The sequence below is a fragment of the Rhamphochromis longiceps genome, linkage group LG18 (genome assembly GCF_057381845.1).
Source record: "Rhamphochromis longiceps isolate RC_006_pf linkage group LG18, R_longiceps_female_GT1.1, whole genome shotgun sequence".
In the NCBI taxonomy this organism is placed as follows: domain Eukaryota; kingdom Metazoa; phylum Chordata; class Actinopteri; order Cichliformes; family Cichlidae; genus Rhamphochromis; species Rhamphochromis longiceps.
This window is the reverse complement of record NC_140574.1, coordinates 36,241,970-36,261,051: the sequence shown is the minus strand read 5'-3', so window position 1 is coordinate 36,261,051 and position 19,082 is coordinate 36,241,970.

Genomic DNA, 19,082 nt, shown 5'->3' with positions numbered 1-19,082 from the left:
GGTAGGGTGGACCTCTGCGCATAATCACATGTGTGTGCAATCAGAGCCATGTCTGGATTTCTTGGAATGTGGATTGTTTGGGGTGAGTTTATCTCTGGATGTGTGCAAATGTATGTGCATTCATGTGTGCCTGTGTGGAGATCTGAGGTTGGCTGGTAGGGTGGACCTCTGCGCATAATCACATGTGTGTGCAATCAGAGCCATGTCTGGATTTCTTGGAATGTGGATTGTTTGGGGTGAGTTTATCTCTGGATGTGTGCAAATGTATGTGCATTCATGTGTGCCTGCGTGGAGATCTGAGGTTGGCTGGTAGGGTGGACCTCTGCGCATAATCACATGTGTGTGCAATCAGAGCCACGTCTGGATTTCTTGGAATGTGGATTGTTTGGGGTGAGTTTATCTCTGGATGTGTGCAAATGTATGTGCATTCATGTGTGCCTGCGTGGAGATCTGAGGTTGGCTGGTAGGGTGGACCTCTGCGCATAATCACATGTGTGTGCAATCAGAGCCACGTCTGGATTTCTTGGAATGTGGATTGTTTGGGGTGAGTTTATCTCTGGATGTGTGCAAATGTATGTGCATTCATGTGTGCCTGCGTGGAGATCTGAGGTTGGCTGGTAGGGTGGACCTCTGCGCATAATCACATGTGTGTGCAATCAGAGCCATGTCTGGATTTCTTGGAATGTGGATTGTTTGGGGTGAGTTTATCTCTGGATGTGTGTAAATGTATGTGCATTCATGTGTGCCTGCGTGGAGATCTGAGGTTGGCTGGTAGGGTGGACCTCTGCGCATAATCACATGTGTGTGCAATCAGAGCCACGTCTGGATTTCTTGGAATGTGGATTGTTTGGGGTGAGTTTATCTCTGGATGTGTGCAAATGTATGTGCATTCATGTGTGCATGCGTGGAGATCTGAGTTTGGCTGGCAGGGTGGACCTCTGCGCATAATCACATGTGTGTGCAATCAGAGCCATGTCTGGATTTCTTGGAATGTGGATTGTTTGGGGTGAGTTTATCTCTGGATGTGTGCAAATGTATGTGCATTCATGTGTGCCTGCGTGGAGATCTGAGGTTGGCTGGTAGGGTGGACCTCTGCGCATAATCACATGTGTGTGCAATCAGAGCCACGTCTGGATTCCTTGGAATGTGGATTGTTTGGGGTTAGTTTATCTCTGGATGTGTGCAAATGTATGTGCATTCATGTGTGCCTGTGTGGAGATCTGAGGTTGGCTGGTAGGGTGGACCTCTGCGCATAATCACATGTGTGTGCAATCAGAGCCACGTCTGGATTTCTTGGAATGTGGATTGTTTGGGGTTAGTTTATCTCTGGATGTGTGCAAATGTATGTGCATTCATGTGTGCGTGCGTGGAGATCTGAGGTTGGCTGGTAGGGTGGACCTCTGCGCATAATGACATGTGTGTGCAATCAGAGCCACGTCTGGATTTCTTGGAATGTGGATTGTTTGGGGTGAGTTTATCTCTGGATGTGTGCAAATGTATGTGCATTCATGTGTGCCTGCGTGGAGATCTGAGGTTGGCTGGTAGGGTGGACCTCTGCGCATAATCGCATGTGTGTGCAATCAGAGCCATGTCTGGATTTCTTGGAATGTGGATTGTTTGGGGTTAGTTTATCTCTGGATGTGTGCAAATGTATGTGCATTCATGTGTGCCTGCGTGGAGATCTGAGGTTGGCTGGTAGGGTGGACCTCTGCGCATAATCACATGTGTGTGCAATCAGAGCCACGTCTGGATTTCTTGGAATGTGGATTGTTTGGGGTTAGTTTATCTCTGGATGGGTGCAAATGTATGTGCATTCATGTGTGCCTGCGTGGAGATCTGAGGTTGGCTGGTAGGGTGGACCTCTGCGCATAATCACATGTGTGTGCAATCAGAGCCACGTCTGGATTTCTTGGAATGTGGATTGTTTGGGGTTAGTTTATCTCTGGATGGGTGCAAATGTATGTGCATTCATGTGTGCCTGTGTGGAGATCTGAGGTTGGCTGGTAGGGTGGACCTCTGCGCATAATCACATGTGTGTGCAATCAGAGCCACGTCTGGATTTCTTGGAATGTGGATTGTTTGGGGTTAGTTTATCTCTGGATGTGTGCAAATGTATGTGCATTCATGTGTGCCTGCGTGGAGATCTGAGGTTGGCTGGTAGGGTGGACCTCTGCGCATAATCACATGTGTGTGCAATCAGAGCCACGTCTGGATTTCTTGGAATGTGGATTGTTTGGGGTTAGTTTATCTCTGGATGTGTGCAAATGTATGTGCATTCATGTGTGCCTGTGTGGAGATCTGAGGTTGGCTGGTAGGGTGGACCTCTGCGCATAATCACATGTGTGTGCAATCAGAGCCACGTCTGGATTCCTTGGAATGTGGATTGTTTGGGGTTAGTTTATCTCTGGATGTGTGCAAATGTATGTGCATTCATGTGTGCCTGTGTGGAGATCTGAGGTTGGCTGGTAGGGTGGACCTCTGCGCATAATCACATGTGTGTGCAATCAGAGCCACGTCTGGATTTCTTGGAATGTGGATTGTTTGGGGTTAGTTTATCTCTGGATGTGTGCAAATGTATGTGCATTCATGTGTGCCTGCGTGGAGATCTGAGGTTGGCTGGTAGGGTGGACCTCTGCGCATAATCACATGTGTGTGCAATCAGAGCCACGTCTGGATTTCTTGGAATGTGGATTGTTTGGGGTGAGTTTATCTCTGGATGTGTGCAAATGTATGTGCATTCATGTGTGCCTGCGTGGAGATCTGAGGTTGGCTGGTAGGGTGGACCTCTGCGCATAATCGCATGTGTGTGCAATCAGAGCCATGTCTGGATTTCTTGGAATGTGGATTGTTTGGGGTGAGTTTATCTCTGGATGTGTGCAAATGTATGTGCATTCATGTGTGCCTGCGTGGAGATCTGAGGTTGGCTGGTAGGGTGGACCTCTGCGCATAATCACATGTGTGTGCAATCAGAGCCACGTCTGGATTTCTTGGAATGTGGATTGTTTGGCGTTAGTTTATCTCTGGATGGGTGCAAATGTATGTGCATTCATGTGTGCCTGCGTGGAGATCTGAGGTTGGCTGGTAGGGTGGACCTCTGCGCATAATCACATGTGTGTGCAATCAGAGCCACGTCTGGATTTCTTGGAATGTGGATTGTTTGGGGTGAGTTTATCTCTGGATGTGTGCAAATGTATGTGCATTCATGTGTGCCTGCGTGGAGATCTGAGGTTGGCTGGTAGGGTGGACCTCTGCGCATAATCACATGTGTGTGCAATCAGAGCCACGTCTGGATTCCTTGGAATGTGGATTGTTTGGGGTTAGTTTATCTCTGGATGGGTGCAAATGTATGTGCATTCATGTGTGCCTGTGTGGAGATCTGAGGTTGGCTGGTAGGGTGGACCTCTGCGCATAATCACATGTGTGTGCAATCAGAGCCACGTCTGGATTTCTTGGAATGTGGATTGTTTGGGGTTAGTTTATCTCTGGATGTGTGCAAATGTATGTGCATTCATGTGTGCCTGCGTGGAGATCTGAGGTTGGCTGGTAGGGTGGACCTCTGCGCATAATCACATGTGTGTGCAATCAGAGCCACGTCTGGATTTCTTGGAATGTGGATTGTTTGGGGTGAGTTTATCTCTGGATGTGTGCAAATGTATGTGCATTCATGTGTGCCTGCGTGGAGATCTGAGGTTGGCTGGTAGGGTGGACCTCTGCGCATAATCACATGTGTGTGCAATCAGAGCCACGTCTGGATTTCTTGGAATGTGGATTGTTTGGGGTGAGTTTATCTCTGGATGTGTGCAAATGTATGTGCATTCATGTGTGCCTGCGTGGAGATCTGAGGTTGGCTGGTAGGGTGGACCTCTGCGCATAATCACATGTGTGTGCAATCAGAGCCACGTCTGGATTTCTTGGAATGTGGATTGTTTGGGGTGAGTTTATCTCTGGATGTGTGCAAATGTATGTGCATTCATGTGTGCCTGCGTGGAGATCTGAGGTTGGCTGGTAGGGTGGACCTCTGCGCATAATCGCATGTGTGTGCAATCAGAGCCACGTCTGGATTTCTTGGAATGTGGATTGTTTGGGGTTAGTTTATCTCTGGATGTGTGCAAATGTATGTGCATTCATGTGTGCCTGCGTGGAGATCTGGGGTTGGGTGGTAGGGTGGACCTCTGCGCATAATCACATGTGTGTGTAATCAGAGCCACGTCTGGATTTCTTGGAATGTGGATTGTTTGGGGTGAGTTTATCTCTGGATGTGTGCAAATGTATGTGCATTCATGTGTGCCTGCGTGGAGATCTGGGGTTGGGTGGTAGGGTGGACCTCTGCGCATAATCACATGTGTGTGCAATCAGAGCCACGTCTGGATTTCTTGGAATGTGGATTGTTTGGGGTGAGTTTATCTCTGGATGTGTGCAAATGTATGTGCATTCATGTGTGCCTGCGTGGAGATCTGAGGTTGGCTGGTAGGGTGGACCTCTGCGCATAATCACATGTGTGTGCAATCAGAGCCATGTCTGGATTTCTTGGAATGTGGATTGTTTGGGGTGAGTTTATCTCTGGATGTGTGCAAATGTATGTGCATTCATGTGTGCCTGCGTGGAGATCTGAGGTTGGCTGGTAGGGTGGACCTCTGCGCATAATCACATGTGTGTGCAATCAGAGCCATGTCTGGATTTCTTGGAATGTGGATTGTTTGGGGTGAGTTTATCTCTGGATGTGTGCAAATGTATGTGCATTCATGTGTGCCTGTGTGGAGATCTGAGGTTGGCTGGTAGGGTGGACCTCTGCGCATAATCACATGTGTGTGCAATCAGAGCCACGTCTGGATTTCTTGGAATGTGGATTGTTTGGGGTGAGTTTATCTCTGGATGTGTGCAAATGTATGTGCATTCATGTGTGCCTGCGTGGAGATCTGGGGTTGGGTGGTAGGGTGGACCTCTGCGCATAATCACATGTGTGTGTAATCAGAGCCACGTCTGGATTTCTTGGAATGTGGATTGTTTGGGGTGAGTTTATCTCTGGATGTGTGCAAATGTATGTGCATTCATGTGTGCCTGCGTGGAGATCTGGGGTTGGGTGGTAGGGTGGACCTCTGCGCATAATCACATGTGTGTGCAATCAGAGCCATGTCTGGATTTCTTGGAATGTGGATTGTTTGGGGTGAGTTTATCTCTGGATGTGTGCAAATGTATGTGCATTCATGTGTGCCTGCGTGGAGATCTGAGGTTGGCTGGTAGGGTGGACCTCTGCGCATAATCACATGTGTGTGCAATCAGAGCCATGTCTGGATTTCTTGGAATGTGGATTGTTTGGGGTGAGTTTATCTCTGGATGTGTGCAAATGTATGTGCATTCATGTGTGCCTGCGTGGAGATCTGAGGTTGGCTGGTAGGGTGGACCTCTGCGCATAATCACATGTGTGTGCAATCAGAGCCATGTCTGGATTTCTTGGAATGTGGATTGTTTGGGGTGAGTTTATCTCTGGATGTGTGCAAATGTATGTGCATTCATGTGTGCCTGTGTGGAGATCTGAGGTTGGCTGGTAGGGTGGACCTCTGCGCATAATCACATGTGTGTGCAATCAGAGCCACGTCTGGATTTCTTGGAATGTGGATTGTTTGGGGTGAGTTTATCTCTGGATGTGTGCAAATGTATGTGCATTCATGTGTGCCTGCGTGGAGATCTGAGGTTGGCTGGTAGGGTGGACCTCTGCGCATAATCGCATGTGTGTGCAATCAGAGCCACGTCTGGATTTCTTGGAATGTGGATTGTTTGGGGTTAGTTTATCTCTGGATGTGTGCAAATGTATGTGCATTCATGTGTGCCTGCGTGGAGATCTGAGGTTGGCTGGTAGGGTGGACCTCTGCGCATAATCACATGTGTGTGCAATCAGAGCCACGTCTGGATTTCTTGGAATGTGGATTGTTTGGGGTGAGTTTATCTCTGGATGTGTGCAAATGTATGTGCATTCATGTGTGCCTGCGTGGAGATCTGAGGTTGGCTGGTAGGGTGGACCTCTGCGCATAATCACATGTGTGTGCAATCAGAGCCACGTCTGGATTTCTTGGAATGTGGATTGTTTGGGGTGAGTTTATCTCTGGATGTGTGCAAATGTATGTGCATTCATGTGTGCCTGCGTGGAGATCTGAGGTTGGCTGGTAGGGTGGACCTCTGCGCATAATCGCATGTGTGTGCAATCAGAGCCACGTCTGGATTTCTTGGAATGTGGATTGTTTGGGGTTAGTTTATCTCTGGATGTGTGCAAATGTATGTGCATTCATGTGTGCCTGCGTGGAGATCTGGGGTTGGGTGGTAGGGTGGACCTCTGCGCATAATCACATGTGTGTGTAATCAGAGCCACGTCTGGATTTCTTGGAATGTGGATTGTTTGGGGTGAGTTTATCTCTGGATGTGTGCAAATGTATGTGCATTCATGTGTGCCTGCGTGGAGATCTGGGGTTGGGTGGTAGGGTGGACCTCTGCGCATAATCACATGTGTGTGCAATCAGAGCCACGTCTGGATTTCTTGGAATGTGGATTGTTTGGGGTGAGTTTATCTCTGGATGTGTGCAAATGTATGTGCATTCATGTGTGCCTGCGTGGAGATCTGAGGTTGGCTGGTAGGGTGGACCTCTGCGCATAATCACATGTGTGTGCAATCAGAGCCATGTCTGGATTTCTTGGAATGTGGATTGTTTGGGGTGAGTTTATCTCTGGATGTGTGCAAATGTATGTGCATTCATGTGTGCCTGTGTGGAGATCTGAGGTTGGCTGGTAGGGTGGACCTCTGCGCATAATCACATGTGTGTGCAATCAGAGCCACGTCTGGATTTCTTGGAATGTGTATTGTTTGGGGTTAGTTTATCTCTGGATGTGTGCAAATGTATGTGCATTCATGTGTGCCTGCGTGGAGATCTGAGGTTGGCTGGTAGGGTGGACCTCTGCGCATAATCGCATGTGTGTGCAATCAGAGCCACGTCTGGATTTCTTGGAATGTGGATTGTTTGGGGTTAGTTTATCTCTGGATGTGTGCAAATGTATGTGCATTCATGTGTGCCTGCGTGGAGATCTGGGGTTGGGTGGTAGGGTGGACCTCTGCGCATAATCACATGTGTGTGTAATCAGAGCCACGTCTGGATTTCTTGGAATGTGGATTGTTTGGGGTGAGTTTATCTCTGGATGTGTGCAAATGTATGTGCATTCATGTGTGCCTGCGTGGAGATCTGGGGTTGGGTGGTAGGGTGGACCTCTGCGCATAATCACATGTGTGTGCAATCAGAGCCACGTCTGGATTTCTTGGAATGTGGATTGTTTGGGGTGAGTTTATCTCTGGATGTGTGCAAATGTATGTGCATTCATGTGTGCCTGCGTGGAGATCTGAGGTTGGCTGGTAGGGTGGACCTCTGCGCATAATCACATGTGTGTGCAATCAGAGCCATGTCTGGATTTCTTGGAATGTGGATTGTTTGGGGTGAGTTTATCTCTGGATGTGTGCAAATGTATGTGCATTCATGTGTGCCTGCGTGGAGATCTGGGGTTGGGTGGTAGGGTGGACCTCTGCGCATAATCACATGTGTGTGCAATCAGAGCCACGTCTGGATTTCTTGGAATGTGGATTGTTTGGGGTGAGTTTATCTCTGGATGTGTGCAAATGTATGTGCATTCATGTGTGCCTGCGTGGAGATCTGAGGTTGGCTGGTAGGGTGGACCTCTGCGCATAATCACATGTGTGTGCAATCAGAGCCATGTCTGGATTTCTTGGAATGTGGATTGTTTGGGGTGAGTTTATCTCTGGATGTGTGCAAATGTATGTGCATTCATGTGTGCCTGTGTGGAGATCTGAGGTTGGCTGGTAGGGTGGACCTCTGCGCATAATCACATGTGTGTGCAATCAGAGCCACGTCTGGATTTCTTGGAATGTGTATTGTTTGGGGTTAGTTTATCTCTGGATGTGTGCAAATGTATGTGCATTCATGTGTGCCTGCGTGGAGATCTGAGGTTGGCTGGTAGGGTGGACCTCTGCGCATAATCACATGTGTGTGCAATCAGAGCCATGTCTGGATTTCTTGGAATGTGGATTGTTTGGGGTGAGTTTATCTCTGGATGTGTGCAAATGTATGTGCATTCATGTGTGCCTGTGTGGAGATCTGAGGTTGGCTGGTAGGGTGGACCTCTGCGCATAATCACATGTGTGTGCAATCAGAGCCATGTCTGGATTTCTTGGAATGTGGATTGTTTGGGGTGAGTTTATCTCTGGATGTGTGCAAATGTATGTGCATTCATGTGTGCCTGCGTGGAGATCTGAGGTTGGCTGGTAGGGTGGACCTCTGCGCATAATCACATGTGTGTGCAATCAGAGCCACGTCTGGATTTCTTGGAATGTGGATTGTTTGGGGTGAGTTTATCTCTGGATGTGTGCAAATGTATGTGCATTCATGTGTGCCTGCGTGGAGATCTGAGGTTGGCTGGTAGGGTGGACCTCTGCGCATAATCACATGTGTGTGCAATCAGAGCCATGTCTGGATTTCTTGGAATGTGGATTGTTTGGGGTGAGTTTATCTCTGGATGTGTGCAAATGTATGTGCATTCATGTGTGCCTGCGTGGAGATCTGAGGTTGGCTGGTAGGGTGGACCTCTGCGCATAATCACATGTGTGTGCAATCAGAGCCATGTCTGGATTCCTTGGAATGTGGATTGTTTGGGGTTAGTTTATCTCTGGATGTGTGCAAATGTATGTGCATTCATGTGTGCCTGCGTGGAGATCTGAGGTTGGCTGGTAGGGTGGACCTCTGCGCATAATCACATGTGTGTGCAATCAGAGCCACGTCTGGATTTCTTGGAATGTGGATTGTTTGGGGTGAGTTTATCTCTGGATGTGTGCAAATGTATGTGCATTCATGTGTGCCTGCGTGGAGATCTGAGGTTGGCTGGTAGGGTGGACCTCTGCGCATAATCACATGTGTGTGCAATCAGAGCCACGTCTGGATTTCTTGGAATGTGGATTGTTTGGGGTTAGTTTATCTCTGGATGTGTGCAAATGTATGTGCATTCATGTGTGCCTGCGTGGAGATCTGAGGTTGGCTGGTAGGGTGGACCTCTGCGCATAATCACATGTGTGTGCAATCAGAGCCATGTCTGGATTTCTTGGAATGTGGATTGTTTGGGGTGAGTTTATCTCTGGATGTGTGCAAATGTATGTGCATTCATGTGTGCCTGCGTGGAGATCTGAGGTTGGCTGGTAGGGTGGACCTCTGCGCATAATCGCATGTGTGTGCAATCAGAGCCACGTCTGGATTTCTTGGAATGTGGATTGTTTGGGGTTAGTTTATCTCTGGATGTGTGCAAATGTATGTGCATTCATGTGTGCCTGCGTGGAGATCTGAGGTTGGCTGGTAGGGTGGACCTCTGCGCATAATCGCATGTGTGTGCAATCAGAGCCATGTCTGGATTTCTTGGAATGTGGATTGTTTGGGGTGAGTTTATCTCTGGATGTGTGCAAATGTATGTGCATTCATGTGTGCCTGCGTGGAGATCTGAGGTTGGCTGGTAGGGTGGACCTCTGCGCATAATCACATGTGTGTGCAATCAGAGCCACGTCTGGATTTCTTGGAATGTGGATTGTTTGGGGTTAGTTTATCTCTGGATGTGTGCAAATGTATGTGCATTCATGTGTGCCTGCGTGGAGATCTGAGGTTGGCTGGTAGGGTGGACCTCTGCGCATAATCACATGTGTGTGCAATCAGAGCCATGTCTGGATTTCTTGGAATGTGGATTGTTTGGGGTGAGTTTATCTCTGGATGTGTGCAAATGTATGTGCATTCATGTGTGCCTGCGTGGAGATCTGAGGTTGGCTGGTAGGGTGGACCTCTGCGCATAATCGCATGTGTGTGCAATCAGAGCCACGTCTGGATTTCTTGGAATGTGGATTGTTTGGGGTTAGTTTATCTCTGGATGTGTGCAAATGTATGTGCATTCATGTGTGCCTGCGTGGAGATCTGAGGTTGGCTGGTAGGGTGGACCTCTGCGCATAATCACATGTGTGTGCAATCAGAGCCATGTCTGGATTTCTTGGAATGTGGATTGTTTGGGGTGAGTTTATCTCTGGATGTGTGCAAATGTACGTGCATTCATGTGTGCCTGTGTGGAGATCTGAGGTTGGCTGGTAGGGTGGACCTCTGCGCATAATCGCATGTGTGTGCAATCAGAGCCACGTCTGGATTTCTTGGAATGTGGATTGTTTGGGGTGAGTTTATCTCTGGATGTGTGCAAATGTATGTGCATTCATGTGTGCCTGTGTGGAGATCTGAGGTTGGCTGGTAGGGTGGACCTCTGCGCATAATCACATGTGTGTGCAATCAGAGCCACGTCTGGATTTCTTGGAATGTGGATTGTTTGGGGTGAGTTTATCTCTGGATGTGTGCAAATGTATGTGCATTCATGTGTGCCTGCGTGGAGATCTGAGGTTGGCTGGTAGGGTGGACCTCTGCGCATAATCACATGTGTGTGCAATCAGAGCCACGTCTGGATTTCTTGGAATGTGGATTGTTTGGGGTGAGTTTATCTCTGGATGTGTGCAAATGTATGTGCATTCATGTGTGCCTGCGTGGAGATCTGAGGTTGGCTGGTAGGGTGGACCTCTGCGCATAATCGCATGTGTGTGCAATCAGAGCCATGTCTGGATTTCTTGGAATGTGGATTGTTTGGGGTGAGTTTATCTCTGGATGTGTGCAAATGTATGTGCATTCATGTGTGCCTGCGTGGAGATCTGAGGTTGGCTGGTAGGGTGGACCTCTGCGCATAATCACATGTGTGTGCAATCAGAGCCACGTCTGGATTTCTTGGAATGTGGATTGTTTGGGGTTAGTTTATCTCTGGATGTGTGCAAATGTATGTGCATTCATGTGTGCCTGCGTGGAGATCTGAGGTTGGCTGGTAGGGTGGACCTCTGCGCATAATCACATGTGTGTGCAATCAGAGCCATGTCTGGATTTCTTGGAATGTGGATTGTTTGGGGTGAGTTTATCTCTGGATGTGTGCAAATGTATGTGCATTCATGTGTGCCTGCGTGGAGATCTGAGGTTGGCTGGTAGGGTGGACCTCTGCGCATAATCGCATGTGTGTGCAATCAGAGCCACGTCTGGATTTCTTGGAATGTGGATTGTTTGGGGTTAGTTTATCTCTGGATGTGTGCAAATGTATGTGCATTCATGTGTGCCTGCGTGGAGATCTGAGGTTGGCTGGTAGGGTGGACCTCTGCGCATAATCACATGTGTGTGCAATCAGAGCCATGTCTGGGGGTGAGTTTATCTCTGGATGTGTGCAAATGTACGTGCATTCATGTGTGCCTGTGTGGAGATCTGAGGTTGGCTGGTAGGGTGGACCTCTGCGCATAATCGCATGTGTGTGCAATCAGAGCCACGTCTGGATTTCTTGGAATGTGGATTGTTTGGGGTGAGTTTATCTCTGGATGTGTGCAAATGTATGTGCATTCATGTGTGCCTATGTGGAGATCTGAGGTTGGCTGGTAGGGTGGACCTCTGCGCATAATCACATGTGTGTGCAATCAGAGCCACGTCTGGATTTCTTGGAATGTGGATTGTTTGGGGTGAGTTTATCTCTGGATGTGTGCAAATGTATGTGCATTCATGTGTGCCTGCGTGGAGATCTGAGGTTGGCTGGTAGGGTGGACCTCTGCGCATAATCACATGTGTGTGCAATCAGAGCCACGTCTGGATTTCTTGGAATGTGGATTGTTTGGGGTGAGTTTATCTCTGGATGTGTGCAAATGTATGTGCATTCATGTGTGCCTGCGTGGAGATCTGAGGTTGGCTGGTAGGGTGGACCTCTGCGCATAATCACATGTGTGTGCAATCAGAGCCATGTCTGGATTTCTTGGAATGTGGATTGTTTGGGGTGAGTTTATCTCTGGATGTGTGCAAATGTATGTGCATTCATGTGTGCCTGCGTGGAGATCTGAGGTTGGCTGGTAGGGTGGACCTCTGCGCATAATCACATGTGTGTGCAATCAGAGCCACGTCTGGATTTCTTGGAATGTGGATTGTTTGGGGTGAGTTTATCTCTGGATGTGTGCAAATGTATGTGCATTCATGTGTGCCTGCGTGGAGATCTGAGGTTGGCTGGTAGGGTGGACCTCTGCGCATAATCACATGTGTGTGCAATCAGAGCCACGTCTGGATTTCTTGGAATGTGGATTGTTTGGGGTTAGTTTATCTCTGGATGTGTGCAAATGTATGTGCATTCATGTGTGCCTGCGTGGAGATCTGAGGTTGGCTGGTAGGGTGGACCTCTGCGCATAATCACATGTGTGTGCAATCAGAGCCATGTCTGGATTTCTTGGAATGTGGATTGTTTGGGGTGAGTTTATCTCTGGATGTGTGCAAATGTATGTGCATTCATGTGTGCCTGCGTGGAGATCTGAGGTTGGCTGGTAGGGTGGACCTCTGCGCATAATCGCATGTGTGTGCAATCAGAGCCACGTCTGGATTTCTTGGAATGTGGATTGTTTGGGGTTAGTTTATCTCTGGATGTGTGCAAATGTATGTGCATTCATGTGTGCCTGCGTGGAGATCTGAGGTTGGCTGGTAGGGTGGACCTCTGCGCATAATCGCATGTGTGTGCAATCAGAGCCATGTCTGGATTTCTTGGAATGTGGATTGTTTGGGGTGAGTTTATCTCTGGATGTGTGCAAATGTATGTGCATTCATGTGTGCCTGCGTGGAGATCTGAGGTTGGCTGGTAGGGTGGACCTCTGCGCATAATCACATGTGTGTGCAATCAGAGCCACGTCTGGATTTCTTGGAATGTGGATTGTTTGGGGTTAGTTTATCTCTGGATGTGTGCAAATGTATGTGCATTCATGTGTGCCTGCGTGGAGATCTGAGGTTGGCTGGTAGGGTGGACCTCTGCGCATAATCACATGTGTGTGCAATCAGAGCCATGTCTGGATTTCTTGGAATGTGGATTGTTTGGGGTGAGTTTATCTCTGGATGTGTGCAAATGTATGTGCATTCATGTGTGCCTGCGTGGAGATCTGAGGTTGGCTGGTAGGGTGGACCTCTGCGCATAATCGCATGTGTGTGCAATCAGAGCCACGTCTGGATTTCTTGGAATGTGGATTGTTTGGGGTTAGTTTATCTCTGGATGTGTGCAAATGTATGTGCATTCATGTGTGCCTGCGTGGAGATCTGAGGTTGGCTGGTAGGGTGGACCTCTGCGCATAATCACATGTGTGTGCAATCAGAGCCATGTCTGGATTTCTTGGAATGTGGATTGTTTGGGGTGAGTTTATCTCTGGATGTGTGCAAATGTATGTGCATTCATGTGTGCCTGCGTGGAGATCTGAGGTTGGCTGGTAGGGTGGACCTCTGCGCATAATCACATGTGTGTGCAATCAGAGCCACGTCTGGATTTCTTGGAATGTGGATTGTTTGGGGTGAGTTTATCTCTGGATGTGTGCAAATGTATGTGCATTCATGTGTGCCTGCGTGGAGATCTGAGGTTGGCTGGTAGGGTGGACCTCTGCGCATAATCGCATGTGTGTGCAATCAGAGCCATGTCTGGATTTCTTGGAATGTGGATTGTTTGGGGTGAGTTTATCTCTGGATGTGTGCAAATGTATGTGCATTCATGTGTGCCTGCGTGGAGATCTGAGGTTGGCTGGTAGGGTGGACCTCTGCGCATAATCACATGTGTGTGCAATCAGAGCCACGTCTGGATTTCTTGGAATGTGGATTGTTTGGGGTTAGTTTATCTCTGGATGTGTGCAAATGTATGTGCATTCATGTGTGCCTGCGTGGAGATCTGAGGTTGGCTGGTAGGGTGGACCTCTGCGCATAATCACATGTGTGTGCAATCAGAGCCATGTCTGGATTTCTTGGAATGTGGATTGTTTGGGGTGAGTTTATCTCTGGATGTGTGCAAATGTATGTGCATTCATGTGTGCCTGCGTGGAGATCTGAGGTTGGCTGGTAGGGTGGACCTCTGCGCATAATCGCATGTGTGTGCAATCAGAGCCACGTCTGGATTTCTTGGAATGTGGATTGTTTGGGGTTAGTTTATCTCTGGATGTGTGCAAATGTATGTGCATTCATGTGTGCCTGCGTGGAGATCTGAGGTTGGCTGGTAGGGTGGACCTCTGCGCATAATCACATGTGTGTGCAATCAGAGCCATGTCTGGATTTCTTGGAATGTGGATTGTTTGGGGTGAGTTTATCTCTGGATGTGTGCAAATGTACGTGCATTCATGTGTGCCTGTGTGGAGATCTGAGGTTGGCTGGTAGGGTGGACCTCTGCGCATAATCGCATGTGTGTGCAATCAGAGCCACGTCTGGATTTCTTGGAATGTGGATTGTTTGGGGTGAGTTTATCTCTGGATGTGTGCAAATGTATGTGCATTCATGTGTGCCTGTGTGGAGATCTGAGGTTGGCTGGTAGGGTGGACCTCTGCGCATAATCACATGTGTGTGCAATCAGAGCCACGTCTGGATTTCTTGGAATGTGGATTGTTTGGGGTGAGTTTATCTCTGGATGTGTGCAAATGTATGTGCATTCATGTGTGCCTGCGTGGAGATCTGAGGTTGGCTGGTAGGGTGGACCTCTGCGCATAATCACATGTGTGTGCAATCAGAGCCACGTCTGGATTTCTTGGAATGTGGATTGTTTGGGGTGAGTTTATCTCTGGATGTGTGCAAATGTATGTGCATTCATGTGTGCCTGCGTGGAGATCTGAGGTTGGCTGGTAGGGTGGACCTCTGCGCATAATCACATGTGTGTGCAATCAGAGCCATGTCTGGATTTCTTGGAATGTGGATTGTTTGGGGTGAGTTTATCTCTGGATGTGTGCAAATGTATGTGCATTCATGTGTGCCTGCGTGGAGATCTGAGGTTGGCTGGTAGGGTGGACCTCTGCGCATAATCACATGTGTGTGCAATCAGAGCCACGTCTGGATTTCTTGGAATGTGGATTGTTTGGGGTTAGTTTATCTCTGGATGTGTGCAAATGTATGTGCATTCATGTGTGCCTGCGTGGAGATCTGAGGTTGGCTGGTAGGGTGGACCTCTGCGCATAATCGCATGTGTGTGCAATCAGAGCCACGTCTGGATTTCTTGGAATGTGGATTGTTTGGGGTTAGTTTATCTCTGGATGTGTGCAAATGTATGTGCATTCATGTGTGCCTGTGTGGAGATCTGAGGTTGGCTGGTAGGGTGGACCTCTGCGCATAATCACATGTGTGTGCAATCAGAGCCACGTCTGGATTTCTTGGAATGTGGATTGTTTGGGGTGAGTTTATCTCTGGATGTGTGCAAATGTATGTGCATTCATGTGTGCCTGCGTTTAGATCTGAGGTTGGCTGGTAGGGTGGACCTCTGCGCATAATCACATGTGTGTGCAATCAGAGCCACGTCTGGATTTCTTGGAATGTGGATTGTTTGGGGTGAGTTTATCTCTGGATGTGTGCAAATGTATGTGCATTCATGTGTGCCTGCGTGGAGATCTGAGGTTGGCTGGTAGGGTGGACCTCTGCGCATAATCACATGTGTGTGCAATCAGAGCCATGTCTGGATTTCTTGGAATGTGGATTGTTTGGGGTGAGTTTATCTCTGGATGTGTGCAAATGTATGTGCATTCATGTGTGCCTGCGTGGAGATCTGAGGTTGGCTGGTAGGGTGGACCTCTGCGCATAATCACATGTGTGTGCAATCAGAGCCACGTCTGGATTTCTTGGAATGTGGATTGTTTGGGGTTAGTTTATCTCTGGATGGGTGCAAATGTATGTGCATTCATGTGTGCCTGTGTGGAGATCTGAGGTTGGCTGGTAGGGTGGACCTCTGCGCATAATCACATGTGTGTGCAATCAGAGCCACGTCTGGATTTCTTGGAATGTGGATTGTTTGGGGTTAGTTTATCTCTGGATGTGTGCAAATGTATGTGCATTCATGTGTGCCTGTGTGGAGATCTGAGGTTGGCTGGTAGGGTGGACCTCTGCGCATAATCACATGTGTGTGCAATCAGATCCACGTCTGGATTTCTTGGAATGTGGATTGTTTGGGGTGAGTTTATCTCTGGATGTGTGCAAATGTATGTGCATTCATGTGTGCCTGCGTGGAGATCTGAGGTTGGCTGGTAGGGTGGACCTGTGCGCATAATCACATGTGTGTGCAATCAGAGCCACGTCTGGATTTCTTGGAATGTGGATTGTTTGGGGTTAGTTTATCTCTGGATGTGTGCAAATGTATGTGCATTCATGTGTGCCTGCGTGGAGATCTGAGGTTGGCTGGTAGGGTGGACCTCTGCGCATAATCACATGTGTGTGCAATCAGAGCCACGTCTGGATTTCTTGGAATGTGGATTGTTTGGGGTGAGTTTATCTCTGGATGTGTGCAAATGTATGTGCATTCATGTGTGCCTGCGTGGAGATCTGAGGTTGGCTGGTAGGGTGGACCTCTGCGCATAATCACATGTGTGTGCAATCAGAGCCACGTCTGGATTCCTTGGAATGTGGATTGTTTGGGGTTAGTTTATCTCTGGATGGGTGCAAATGTATGTGCATTCATGTGTGCGTGCGTGGAGATCTGAGGTTGGCTGGTAGGGTGGACCTCTGCGCATAATCACATGTGTGTGCAATCAGAGCCATGTCTGGATTTCTTGGAATGTGGATTGTTTGGGGTGAGTTTATCTCTGGATGTGTGCAAATGTATGTGCATTCATGTGTGCCTGCGTGGAGATCTGAGGTTGGCTGGTAGGGTGGACCTCTGCGCATAATCACATGTGTGTGCAATCAGAGCCACGTCTGGATTTCTTGGAATGTGGATTGTTTGGGGTTAGTTTATCTCTGGATGTGTGCAAATGTATGTGCATTCATGTGTGCCTGCGTGGAGATCTGAGGTTGGCTGGTAGGGTGGACCTCTGCGCATAATCGCATGTGTGTGCAATCAGAGCCACGTCTGGATTTCTTGGAATGTGGATTGTTTGGGGTTAGTTTATCTCTGGATGTGTGCAAATGTATGTGCATTCATGTGTGCCTGCGTGGAGATCTGAGGTTGGCTGGTAGGGTGGACCTCTGCGCATAATCACATGTGTGTGCAATCAGAGCCATGTCTGGATTTCTTGGAATGTGGATTGTTTGGGGTGAGTTTATCTCTGGATGTGTGCAAATGTATGTGCATTCATGTGTGCCTGCGTGGAGATCTGAGGTTGGCTGGTAGGGTGGACCTCTGCGCATAATCACATGTGTGTGCAATCAGAGCCACGTCTGGATTTCTTGGAATGTGGATTGTTTGGGGTGAGTTTATCTCTGGATGTGTGCAAATGTATGTGCATTCATGTGTGCCTGCGTGGAGATCTGAGGTTGGCTGGTAGGGTGGACCTCTGCGCATAATCGCATGTGTGTGCAATCAGAGCCACGTCTGGATTTCTTGGAATGTGGATTGTTTGGGGTGAGTTTATCTCTGGATGTGTGCAAATGTATGTGCATTCATGTGTGCCTGCGTGGAGATCTGAGGTTGGCTGGTAGGGTGGACCTCTGCGCATAATCGCATGTGTGTGCAATCAGAGCCACGTCTGGATTTCTTGGAATGTGGATTGTTTGGGGTGAGTTTATCTCTGGATGTGTGCAAATGTATGTGCATTCATGTGTGCCTGCGTGGAGATCTGAGGTTGGCTGGTAGGGTGGACCTCTGCGCATAATCGCATGTGTGTGCAATCAGAGCCATGTCTGGATTTCTTGGAATGTGGATTGTTTGGGGTTAGTTTATCTCTGGATGTGTGCAAATGTATGTGCATTCATGTGTGCCTGTGTGGAGATCTGAGGTTGGCTGGTAGGGTGGACCTCTGCGCATAATCACATGTGTGTGCAATCAGAGCCACGTCTGGATTTCTTGGAATGTGGATTGTTTGGGGTTAGTTTATCTCTGGATGTGTGCAAATGTATGTGCATTCATGTGTGCCTGCGTGGAGATCTGAGGTTGGCTGGTAGGGTGGACCTCTGCGCATAATCACATGTGTGTGCAATCAGAGCCACGTCTGGATTTCTTGGAATGTGGATTGTTTGGGGTGAGTTTATCTCTGGATGTGTGCAAATGTATGTGCATTCATGTGTGCCTGCGTGGAGATCTGAGGTTGGCTGGTAGGGTGGACCTCTGCGCATAATCGCATGTGTGTGCAATCAGAGCCATGTCTGGATTTCTTGGAATGTGGATTGTTTGGGGTGAGTTTATCTCTGGATGTGTGCAAATGTATGTGCATTCATGTGTGCCTGCGTGGAGATCTGAGGTTGGCTGGTAGGGTGGACCTCTGCGCATAATCACATGTGTGTGCAATCAGAGCCACGTCTGGATTTCTTGGAATGTGGATTGTTTGGCGTTAGTTTATCTCTGGATGGGTGCAAATGTATGTGCATTCATGTGTGCCTGCGTGGAGATCTGAGGTTGGCTGGTAGGGTGGACCTCTGCGCATAATCACATGTGTGTGCAATCAGAGCCACGTCTGGATTTCTTGGAATGTGGATTGTTTGGGGTGAGTTTATCTCTGGATGTGTGCAAATGTATGTGCATTCATGTGTGCCTGCGTGGAGATCTGAGGTTGGCTGGTAGGGTGGACCTCTGCGCATAATCACATGTGTGTGCAATCAGAGCCACGTCTGGATTCCTTGGAATGTGGATTGTTTGGGGTTAGTTTATCTCTGGATGGGTGCAAATGTATGTGCATTCATGTGTGCCTGTGTGGAGATCTGAGGTTGGCTGGTAGGGTGGACCTCTGCGCATAATCACATGTGTGTGCAATCAGAGCCACGTCTGGATTTCTTGGAATGTGGATTGTTTGGGGTTAGTTTATCTCTGGATGTGTGCAAATGTATGTGCATTCATGTGTGCCTGCGTGGAGATCTGAGGTTGGCTGGTAGGGTGGACCTCTGCGCATAATCACATGTGTGTGCAATCAGAGCCACGTCTGGATTTCTTGGAATGTGGATTGTTTGGGGTGAGTTTATCTCTGGATGTGTGCAAATGTATGTGCATTCATGTGTGCCTGCGTGGAGATCTGAGGTTGGCTGGTAGGGTGG